Below are 11,335 nucleotides of genomic sequence, written 5' to 3'. Positions count from 1 at the left end.
ACGCCAGGTTTATGGGCAAACGGGAACTGTGGAAAGGGGCAGGCCCGGACCGCGGGGGACGCCAGCCGGCACGGGTGGTCAGCCCGGGCGGTGACCGGCCGGCCCCGCGGCTCCCCCGCCGCCTCCCTGCCCGGGGCTGCGGGCGGCGGCCCCGGCGACGAGGGCAGTCTTACCTGGGGCTGGTCCGGGTGGACGGCGCCGCTCCCAGCCGCCTCCCGACAGCGGGACGCGGGGGCGAAAGGCGACGGTGCGGGTCTCGGTGTGCCGGCGCCGGGCGGGGCGGGGCGGCTCGGCTCGGCCCGGCTCGGCTCGGCTCGGCTCGGCGGGACCGGGCAGGGCGCGCAGCCTCCCCGCCCGCGCTGCCGCTCCGCCGGGGCCGCGGGGTGCGGCCGTGCCGCTCCTCGGCACCGCCGCCGCGGCCCGCCCCAAGGCCCTCTGCCTCGCACTGCCGCGCCGGGGAGAGAAGGCGCCGGGGGCCTGGCAGTCCCGCTGCTGCTGCTTTCCCTGGGGTTCATTTTCCCTCCTCAGGGAGAACGGGTGTACGAAGACTCCTGCGCAGTACCAAAGCGGGAAAGGTGCACAAGGCATGTCTTACTATGTAGCCAGTTACTGGATTTTTCTTTGGGGCAGGACTGGAAGAATAGCATTTTGACAGGAGTAAATTAAATAAAACTGCTAAACCATGACATTTTTCAAGTGGATGGATCCTCGTTTTTCCACTCTCTCCGCTTTCACGTCATGTTTCTCAGTGTTTCCAAAGCATTTCATTCCCTGTCTTTTCTCAATTTAAACTTCTTCTATCAGGCACCTCGCAAAGGTGGAAGGGTGTTTGCTGGAAACAAGTGAAACACCCCGATGTGCTCTCTACCTAATTAACGTATAGGAAACTCGGTTAGGCTCAAGTTTTGGCCACCTGCCTGCAGCTGAGTACAAAGTTCCCTGCTCTGCTCATCTCCCTCTGAGACCGCTGTGGAGCTGCAGTGACAGCATGGCTCTCCCACCATGTCATGGCATCCTTGGTGAGGAGGAGGAGGTCTTAAAAAAAAAGAAAAAGCAAATGCATGTGCGTGTATCTACACGTATGTATAAAGAGAAAGTCTCGGGCAACTGGGCTCATTGCTGCACCCATGGCTTCCATGACTCCTGAGAGCATGAGAGTACCTCTTACCGGTGTGGACCAAAGGTCCGTCTATCCGGTTTCTAAGACCGGCCGTCGACTTGATTCCCAGGAAAGAGCGAGAACAGGACAACCATATATGACACATCTCCTGGCTGTTCTCCTAATCTCTGGCTGTTTTTAGCTCCGGGGATTTTCTGTAGCTGATGTGGTTTGGCTATTTAGCAGCTCTCAGTAGACCTACCTTCCAAGTACTTGTCCAGTCTGCCCTTGAACCCATGTAAGCCTTTTGCATGCAGAAGACTCTAAGTCTGTGTTTATACTATTAAACTAAACAGAGCCAGTTCGCAAGTACAAGCCTTGTCCTGTGGTGCTCGATACTGTCAAATTGTCAGTAAGGGCTGTGGCACAAGCTGGTTGTCATTCCCCCCCAAACAAAGCTGGGCAGGCTGAAGCATCAGCACACACAACGCTCGCTGGTCTCCCTCCTGTCTGGGGCAGTAAGGCAATTGTCCACTGGGACCATTCCTGAAACTGTAATTTCCCAGCGAGGCTCTGTGGTTCTGTGGTGGCCTGAAGGAGACGTACTGGGCAGTCTGGATGTGGCTACTCTGTTTTAGGGGATAGGAGAGCTTAGCACTGCAGATGCGAGTCTTGTCCTACTAGTTAGTCTTAAGGCCAGCGAATGGTTCCTGGCCTGTTTTACTTACTAGCACTCATACAGCTGTTCAGACTGGCATCATCTTTTGTGCCACAAAGGTGCTAGGAAACTGTTGCCCTAGGGACAGGAGCAGGATATTTAGTTTTGAAAGAACACAGGTATTACAAGCATCCCAGGAGTTTTCACTTCATGCCAGAGGCCAGTCCTCTTGGTTCTTTAAGGTAAATAAGAATTGTTTCTTAACCTCAATAACAAGCCCTTCCTGTTAAGTAGTGAAGTGAGACCATCGCTGGCTGTAGCGCACGGAAGGAGTGGGGTATCCTGCTCAGCCCTGTTGGTGCTCCTCCTTTTCGTCTTGCTTATTGCTTAGCACGTCAGCTCCCAGGGAGTCACGAGCCCCATAACCTCGCTGTTGCAGTCCTGTGTGGTTCCCCGAATAACGGTGTTACAGAAGCAATCACTCAGTTTAGCTGTTGGGGGTTTTTTGTTGTTTTATTAACTTCTGTTAATAAAATACGTAGGCCTACTTCGTACCTTCAGGTGGTTGAAACTGTTGGTGGAGACTCTTGTCTTTACAAAAGAAAGGGACCACCACAGCACCCGTGCCTGGGTGATACAGGAAGGATCCTGTAGGAAGTTGGGATCCTTGTGGCACAGGGCAAGTACAACATATGGCAGCAGCTCTGCTCTACTAAGCGGCCTTGTCTTTAACGTGAGATCACATCAAGAGTGAGAAAAAACCTCACTGTATGCATGCAGTGTTTGTTCAGTGTTACGATATGCCAACAAAGATGCCAGTCAGCTTTCCACTACGTAGATGTTTCTTAACTAAAATCTGAACCTTGTTGACCAGCAACTCATTCCCGTATGGCTCCATGCTGCCATCAAATAGTATAGCTTTATGCCTGTCAAAGCAAGACTCTGCAAACAGAAGTTAGCCTATGACACTGTGGTAGTGTAAGAAGACGGTATTTTTGTTTAATAGAAAAATTTCACACGTCGTGGCTGACACAGTTTTGTTAAGGAGAACCCCTGGTCTGGTCACAGCCATGCTGACAGAAGGCAGCTTTTGTCAATTTAGGTTAAGTCTTTGAGAAAGGTAGTGTAATTACACTAGCAGAAAAATTCTGTTCTGTGGTGGGTGGATTTTTTTTAAATATATATATATATTATATACATATATAAACTGAAGGTGCAGTTTAACACTGAATCTCCTCTGGCAGCAAAGCCTCTTTATGAAGTTCCTACCCCAGCACCCCAATTTGCTTCCCCCTGCAGTTGTGCTGCTGGAAGCGACTGCAGACCACCCTGCAAACGCGATAGCTCCATCGCTTGAAGTTGAGTGACTAGACAGTCTAATGCCTCCTGTCTAATTGAGCAAGATCATTTCACTGATCCATTTTGCAGTGTGAACAAACAGTTGCATCTGTGCTTCTGAGCGGTTGACAAACTGCTCTGTAGGGATAGAAACAAGGCTTTGCTAAGGAAGAATTGAATGTTTTATATAGGGAAGAAAACCTTTGTATAACTGTATGCAATATCTTCTCTGATTTAGAGTTCGGGGGACTCTAAATCAGAATGCAGTGTACCACGGGCAACCTCTTTAATTCTCTTCCTTCTGTTATTTGTAGGATGCCCATGGCAAGGACTGTCTCTTTTCTTTTGTTTGTACATGTACCCACACAACCAGGCTGCCTGGTTCTAGTTCAGAACTTTCTGTTATTGTTATGGAAATAATAATGATAGCACTGTTACAATATCAGGTAACCAGGATGGTAAGATTAGGTTGAATGAAATGCTCTACTTTTAAATCTCTCTCTTGCTAAAATGGAAGTCATGGCAGACTCTTGTGAAAATAATCCTACACTTAAGATTATACAATTTGTAAACAAAAGATACATATGATGGTCCAAATTTTGGTGCAAGTACCACAACAAAGTGGTGTATAAACTCTGCCCGTGGAGTGAATTGTCTTTTTCTAATGATGTTTGTGGGCAGGAGCTCTGGAGCTCGGGGTAGCAGCAACAATAATTTTGCAAATGCCATTTTACATATCCTATTGAAAAGAATCCATGGACAATGAAACTGTGACAGTAAATGCTGACTTTTCACTGTTTTTTATTTGTAGGGTAGTAGTTTCAAACATAATGTAGGTGATAAGGGTTACCAGCCAATTTCATCTGCACATACAGTTAGAAGTCCAAGGTTTTTTTCTTAGTAAAAAATGATCATTCTCTGCAGAAATGCCGCTTGCAGTCATATCCAAAGTCTAACAGCCATTATCAGATCTAAAAGATATGAAATGAGTGGCATTAACATTTAAGAATTGCTAAATAATTCAGCATTTTGCCAGCTATTGATACGTCTAGGCAGTAGCGAGATTGTTAAAATTGGATCTTGCCTGGCCAACTCAATGTGAAAGATCCTTACGGAACTGGGCCATGAAATTGTCCAGTCACCTCAATTTATGACATATTCTTCTGTCAATACCTAGTCTAAACCCACTAACTTGCATGAATTTCAGAGCTGTGTAGATTTGATCCGAAATCTTTTCTAAATATCACTCTGTATTTAGAAACCTTGGTGTGCAGCCATGGGCTCAAAATTATCCACTTTCATGGGCTAAGTAGAGAAGGGAAAGGCACAGCTTAGCCCTAACCTAGCCAGGTCTGATCCCCCATCAAATAAATGTTTAAGCACTGATGCTTTGTGGGGGCTGGCTCCAGAAAAGTTTCACAGAAGATTAATGGACAAATTATCAAAATTTATAACAAATTATCAGTAACTGATAAAAGGCAGGTGAAGTCCTACAGAGATCCCTTCAAAAAGCCCTGACTCTAGTAAAAAAAAGCTTGCTGTCTTTAAGACATTAAAATCAGTCACTCCTGAGTCGCTGATTGTTTGGTTGGAGACCGGCTGGATTTGTGGGTTAGGGTTTTTTGGCTGGCTGACGATTCCTACTGCCGAGGCCCATGGAACTACGTCTTTCACTATTTTGGATTTTTACGTTCACTCCTGAAAAGAAGCAGAAAAGACAATTTTGAAAGGGTCCGTCCTTCCACCGGCCTCCGTGGCCCTTATTCGCCGCACCCAGAGCCTTCCCCCCAGCTGCCCGGGGTACTTCGCCGCTGTCTCGGTGGTGTTTGGGCTGCCTGTTTCTCCTCCAGCGCACGCACAACCCCACTCCAGCAATGCCCAACCCCTGCGTTTGTGTTCAGCTCCCAGAGAAATCCCTCCACCCACGCAGCAAAGCCTCTGACCAGCCGCGCATGTGGCCTCTGTTTTGGGCGGTGGCTCCCTGTTGCTTCAACAGCTTCGTGGAAGAAGGGAGCTTAACTGCTCCTGATGTGTACCCGGGCGAAGGGTAACTGCTACACTCGGCCGCTTCAGCTACGTTTCATTCAGCGTTAACAGTATTTTCCGTTGCGAGTAATGCAAGGATCATTTGCTTTCTTATGCTTCAGCTTGTTGTTGGTCTTTTGTAACAATGCAATTAAATGATATGCAAAGTTTAAACCAGCTCCCGTTTGCTTGGAGTACTACAAGCCTCTCTCTATTCTGTACTGAACTATGGCAGTGTACGAACAGTATTTATGGGATCCGATCTTTGCTATTTAAAGGTGTATGTTATTTAGATGCCTGTAATACAATAAATTAAAGTAGGCACAGTTACCATAGCAATCAGTATTACAGTACATCATAATAGCGTGAAAGGTATTGCACCATATGGAAATAATAATGTCTCCAGAAGACATAAAATATTGCCTTCGTCTTACTACTACTAGCATATTTTTAATGCACGGTTGAAAATCGTGGTGCTGTTGCTTTTGAAAGTGCAAAATTCACAGTTTAACAAATTAATTCCAAATGTAGATTTCTTCTAAGAACTTTGTGTTTTTATATCGTCTGTTATTGCCACATCTTGCAGATCCCACAACATAGGACAGCAGATGACTTAGTTCAAATGATTCTCCATTGTTTTTAATATTTTTAACATCCCAAAGGGGGGGGGGGGGTATTTATATGTTTAATAATTTCCAGATTTTTGAGCTGCTAGTCTGTTCAGTTGTCTGGAAAAAAATCTGATGGCTATTATTCATCTTTTTCGGTCAAAGATGGTTTTGGACCTCTGGTTGGATTATTAAAGCAAAACTGCTCAGTTTTGTTCAGGCGTATTTTCACTTTTTGTTTATATCTAATTGAGAATAATGAAAAAGATAGTTTTTAAAAGCATTCCATTGAGTTACTTCTTTCGGTCACACATACGGATGTGGGAATGACTCAATGACCCACATTTTCTGACGGCAAGTTTAATATACTTATATATATATCTATATCTGCATACATTTATCCATATAGCTATTTTTATTATATATAATTATTATTTTATTTATATATAATAACATGCTAATCCTATAATAATAAATATTTAGGGGGTCAGGTCCTTAGATTAATATAGAGCTTACCTAGCTTAGAAAATATGACTAGTGTCTCTCTAAAGTGGCTTTAAACTAATCCAGTCTCATCTGAGCAAATTCTCAGTGTAGACAGTTATAAGGCAATTCAGTCCTTAGGTGGATTTAACTTAAAATACTAAATAACAAAAACTTCAATAGTAAAGAAGAAAAATAGTTTGAAGTCATGCACTGCATTCAGATAAGCTGATTTTTTTGCAGGGCTAAGAACATAAAGAAGCAATGAAGGTTTTACGGGAGCATATAAACTGAATGAAACTGGCAGTGTTAGTGAAAGTCTTACGGTATGTTGGTATGTGTTATCAACAGCAAGGCTGCAGTAGGATTTTTCTTGAACTTAATGTTCTCATAATTTGGGGTTTGAGAAGTTCTGATGCAGCCTCGTCTGTCAGTAGACCAATTATAATTTGTATTAATTATAAAATGCTGCTATGGCTTATTCCTTTAAAAACCACATTGGGCATCTATTTTTTTATTCAAATGAATAGGGATAAAATATGCAGTTGTATATGTCGTCCATGGAAGAAAGTGACTACAATTGTCATGCTGGTGTTTTCCTTAGAGAGGCATTTACAATCTAGAAGTAATTTAAGGCAATTAATTAGGTTGGTTAAAATGAAGAGTGAACTTTTTAATGGGAACATGAAAAGAGACAGTCCTTATCTTTGGCTCCTGTCTGGAAAAATAAAAAAACTCTTGCTAGTAAGTTTGATTGTGGATAGGCCCAGAAAGCTACGAAGTACCTTCTTGAAATCACTTTTCTAGTAGACCAAAACAGTTGTACATTGTACAAAATGCATGTAGGGAAGACGCAGCTGCATAAACAGGACTATTATCTTTGTCAGTACAACCCTTTCCAGGTCCTCCTGTGATAATAAAGCTATATGTGAGTATTTAAAACTATATATATCTCAGTAAAAACTGCTGTCATCATACTTCTGACCAATCTGGCTGAACTCAACAAAGATTTTTAGTGCAGAAATAGTCTAAAGAAGAGACTAAGATGTAGAAGCCAATAAGGACAGGGGTAGACTGATCTTTCTGCAAGTCTGGGAAATTTTTCCTCTTTGCGGGGGGAGGAACTGCTGGGCAATGTGAGAAGTTATATCAGATTCTGTCAGTTTTCATCCATCATTTAGTAGTTTTCTAAGGGAGACTTCTAGGACAGCTTCTTTCAGAGCTGAATTCTGGATTCAAAACCACCATCCCATACATAATGACTTCTTGAGAAAGGTCATCCTTTGAATACCAATATATAATAATAATGCCTAGTGTCCTTTACATTTTCTGGCATGTGAGGTGAGAGGTGCGTTCATTCTCTTCATCTCCTTGTGAAGTGTTATTTTTCCCAAATTCACTGCGAAGTCATATGCAGGACTTCATTCTCTTTCCCCTCCTGCCAACTTTTCACCATTCTAGCTCCATTAATTTCAGTGGAGATGGTCTTAATTCTTAGCAATGTTATGAAAGGACAATTAAAGCAGTGAGAGCACAAAGTGAAAGGGATTCCACAAATTATGTGACTGCCATAGTGTGCCTTCCTAAAACTAACTCCCCGTGAGAGATTATTTTGTTTAACTGACAGCTAGCAGTGTTTCATTTGTAGAGACGTGGCCCGCAATGACATCTCTTCAGAGAATCAGAATCACAGAATCATTTAGGTTGGAAAAGACCTTTAAGATCATCGAGTCCAACCGTTAACCTGACACTGCCAAGCCCACCACTAAACCATGTCCCTGAGTGCCATGTCTACACATCTTCTAAATACCTCCAGGGATGGTGACTCAACCACTTTCCTGGGTAGCCTGTTCCAGTGCTTGACAACCCTTTCGATGAAGAAATTTTTCCTAATATCTAAACCTCCCCTGGCGCAACCTGAGGCTGTTTCCTCTCCCCCCCAAACATCAGCAGGTGAGCCTCAAGTGCCCACATTTTCAAGTTACTTTAAATATAATGTCCAATAATAAACAGACCACAGTCCTTCTCCTCTAATAAACAACAGAAAATTTCCAAGGGATTGTGCTGTAACTCCAGGTGCCTATAAAAATCCACATGAACAAGTAGTTTGCTGCAGTGCTATCAGATCAATAAGTTGAAGCAGTGAGTACAGAAGCTCCTATTTCTGCACTGGGTGCACTTCGGGGCTGTATTTTGGACTAGTCCGCTAGACCTAATGTCTCTATGCCCATGGATTGAAGGGCCACTCGTTAGTTCAGACCCAAATGCCCCCAGGTCATCAGGAATATTGCCAATGACTTCAGCGGCAGGAACAGGATTTGATATAGCCCCCTTGTTTTCTGGTCACACCCGCATATATAACAAGGAGATGTACATATCTTTCCAGCATCATTTGTGACATTTATCCTTCTGAGAAAGTACTGTACATGGAAGAAGCAGAATGCTTGTTTGTATGCTGTGATTCGACTTCCCAGATTCTCCTAAGAACTGACAGAGTTTGTGGCTCAGAGCCAAACCCAAGACATACAACACTCTTGTGAATTGCAGAGATAGGCTTTGTGCAAGGATAACTATGCTGAACTTTGGAACCAGCCTAGTTTACAATCTTTTTAAAAAAAAAATCACAATAATTTTCTGACTAACCCTCAGGGAGATGGGAGTTTTGAAAAACAGAACAACAAGAAGCATCAGACAGCATGGGATACTAAGCATGCGTCATCAAATACGTCATATGTATTTCTGTTCTCTTTCTAGGTATGGCTTCCCAGACTTGAGATTATGACTATATTTAAAAAAAAAAAAAAAAAAAAGTTTTTCTGTTGTGTCCCTGAGAAATTCTTCCTTTCAGTCTGTAGCAGATCTGAGGAGCCCTTTCTGCAGTTTCCACATCCAGTGCCCAAATTCATGCACATACTCTAGCTAAAGACCCTAACTAATGGCTCCTAAAAGGACAGAGATTCCTATTATATTTGATGAATTTAGGATCGGATCACTCATAATGATACCACTGCACTGTGCCAGTCTTCTGTCATCAAGAGATACTTCACTGTTGTGGAGCCATTCAAATTTTCCAGCAAGTATTAAACTCAGCCGTGTTTTGATTTGATTTTGTTATTCCTGTTCTGCTTTGGGAAAAGGCTGAAATGCCCACTGACAACATATTCAACATATTTGCAATCAACAAAGCATCTATCAAACAAAACTCGCTTATGAAAACAAGCAATTAAGCACCTCTTATCCACAAGACTTTCTCTTACATTGTAAAGTGTCTACACTAATCCTAATAAGTATAGCAAACTTATTTTTCCTACAGGAAGGTACAATTTCTGTACCCTGATTTTGCTCCTTTATAATTCTGTCCTGTGCACGGTCCTGCACTACTCTTGTTGCATGCCATTGTAAAGAAAATAGATTTCAGACTGAAAACCTAGCAGGCCTGTTACACATGTATTGTGCAATAAGCACTATGAAGTGCTTAAAGCTTCAGAATCTACAAACTAGTATCTTTTATTGGAAGTATGCCCTGCATGTCCAAGAGAACAATTATATCTGAAGTCTTCTTAAAAATATGGGCCTACACTGAAAAAAAAAAAAAAAAGATGGTTGATTTGGAATTGATATTTGAGAAATTACCTATTACTTGGTCTCCTGTCAGAATTCTCATGGTGGACATCAAAATTATTTAATTAATTAGCAGAGGTACTCAAAATTATAAGTTGCTTATATAACAGAAAGCATGAACACTGTTGTCTTCCAAGAGATTAAAATCCTAGTCAAGGAAATGCAGTAGGTCAGTAAACTGAAGTAGAGTGGGAACTGATGGTAATTAATGTGAGTGGTTTTCTGCATACCTGAGTTACTGGTAAAAATTATGTGTATAATAATTGACTATTATAAGATCGTAGCCTATCACTCCCTTAGGCATTAGCACCCAGAGGGCTGAGATACGTAACAGTAGACGTTCATATAGACCTGAGAACTGCCAAGTGTGATCAACAGAAGAAATGACCTCAACTCCTGGCAGACCTTACAGCAGCCCGCCAGTACCTAAAGGGAGCCTGCAGGAAAGCCGGAGAGGGACTTTTTACCAGGGCACGTAGTGATAGGACAAGGGGTAATGGCTTTAAACTGAAAAAAGGTAGATTTAGATTAGATGTAAGGAAGAAATTCTTCACTGTGAGAGCGGTGAGGCACTGGAAGAGGTTGCCCAGAGAGGCTGTGGATGCCCCATCCCTGGCGGTGTCCAAGGCCAGGTTGGATGGGGCTTTGAGCAACCTGGTCTAGTGGAAGGTGTCCCTGCTCGTGGCAGAGGGGTTGGAACTAGGTGATCTTTAAAGTCCTTTCCAACCCAAACCATTCTATGATTCTGTGATTCTATGAGCTCCTGTGAGGCCAAAGAGGCTTTGGGTATCCCATGCTGCCCAACGGTGGACTAAGATGGATAGTCTGATATCCAAGATAAAGCAAAACAAAAAAGTAGAATTGCAAAGAGAGAAGGTATGACAAATATTGCCAATTTACCATCAACAGTTCAGTGGCTAGGGCAATATATAGGATGTTAGAGATGCCATTCTCAGCTGGAAATGGTTGAGACTTGTGTGATTTTAACTTGGGTAATTAAAACAACGGACTTAAAACTATCTATCTTCTTTTGCACACGGATTGCCCCAGAAAACTTCATGCTTTTGGTAAGGGGAAACTTCTCAACAGAACTCATAGCATATGCTTTTAGCTCTAACACCAGTCTGTGACAGACGATTTTACAACTTGGTATTTTTTTTTGCTCAACTTACATCCTGCAAAGTTTTTAACAGTGTCTTTTCTTTGTGACTTATTCTGAAGGCCACATGGTAACAAGGCATCTAGATTTGCAGGCATTAAAATTGCTGCCTTTTTTCTATAATATATGTAATATAGATGATACTTTATAAATATAGTGAGATATTGTTTTACTGTAACATAGTGTCATGAAGGGATGGGATTGGTGAATAGAGAAAAGAATAAGCTCATGCTAAATTAATTTCTCACATACTGTCTTACACTTTTTGACTTCTGACCCTGATTGTATGTAAATCCACCTTAACGTGAGGTATGTTCATGACTCACTTATTTATAGAATTACCT

Source organism: Harpia harpyja, chromosome 1 (genome assembly GCF_026419915.1).
Source record: "Harpia harpyja isolate bHarHar1 chromosome 1, bHarHar1 primary haplotype, whole genome shotgun sequence".
NCBI classification, from domain to species: Eukaryota; Metazoa; Chordata; class Aves; order Accipitriformes; family Accipitridae; genus Harpia; species Harpia harpyja.
This window is presented reverse-complemented; position numbering follows the sequence as displayed.